Source organism: Chiloscyllium plagiosum, chromosome 10 (genome assembly GCF_004010195.1).
Source record: "Chiloscyllium plagiosum isolate BGI_BamShark_2017 chromosome 10, ASM401019v2, whole genome shotgun sequence".
In the NCBI taxonomy this organism is placed as follows: Eukaryota; Metazoa; Chordata; class Chondrichthyes; order Orectolobiformes; family Hemiscylliidae; genus Chiloscyllium; species Chiloscyllium plagiosum.
The window spans coordinates 59455271-59456416 of NC_057719.1; positions in this window are offsets into that span (position 1 = coordinate 59455271).

Below are 1146 nucleotides of genomic sequence, written 5' to 3' on the forward strand. Positions count from 1 at the left end.
GAATCTGTGGATGAGTGCCATGCCTCTAGCAATTCGCTGGCTGTTCTCTGTTTGGCTTGTCCTATAATAGTAGTGTTGTCCCAGTCGAACTCATGTTGCTTGTAATCCGCGTGTGTGGCGACTAAGGATTGTTGGTATCCACCATGTGTCAGATACAGACCACCAGTCAACAACCCACAAGTCAGAGACACAGCCAGACAGAATGGATTCAGGATGATCCAGGTAATGATTACAGACGCACACAACAGATTACACAAATACAGACAAGAAATTGTGCGCCAAAAATCGTTCATTTCAAAAACCACCAATCAGGAATGGACCCAGACCATAGAACAGGCCATCACCATAGGACATAACAGGACCACACACCGCAAAAAAACGGCACTAAAAGAAAAAATGGCCAAACTAACACACAACAGAGAGGACACCACAACACATTCCTGGGTTAGAAACCTCTCCCACAGAAAGCTCACAGACACGGAAGGAACAATACTGGCCAAGGACTCCACTATAACCACAGGGACGCCAAGACAGCAGACTTCCTAGCAGCACTAGAATGCACACTCAGAAACAATGGACTGACAGAAGAGACACAACAAACAGTGATCAAAGTATCGTACCCCTGATAACAAGGAAAAGACAAACACACAACCTCAACACCAAGGAGAGGGAAGCACTAAAAACACTAAGAAATGATAAGAACATAATCATATTACCAGCAGACAAAGGCAGAATGACGGTCATCCTGGACAAAGCAGAGTACATCCAGAAAGCGCAACAACTACTTGCAGATACCAACACCTACCAAAAGAGAGAGTTTGACCCCACCCCACAGCTCACCAATAGGATAAACAACACACTGAGGAACCTGCAAAAAACCGGAGAGATAACCAGGTTTGACCTACAGAGAATGAAACCTGAAAGCAACACCACCCCCAGATTCTATGAACTACCTAAACCAGACATCCCACTCAGACCCATCGTATCGCTACCAGGAACACCATCACACAAACTTGCTAAAGAACTACAATAGAAATTGAAACACCTGATCAGCGGATCCAGATACTCTATACAGTCAACACAGGAATTCTTGGACATCATCAGAAATATACACATAGACAAGGAAGAAACCATGGTCTCATTCGA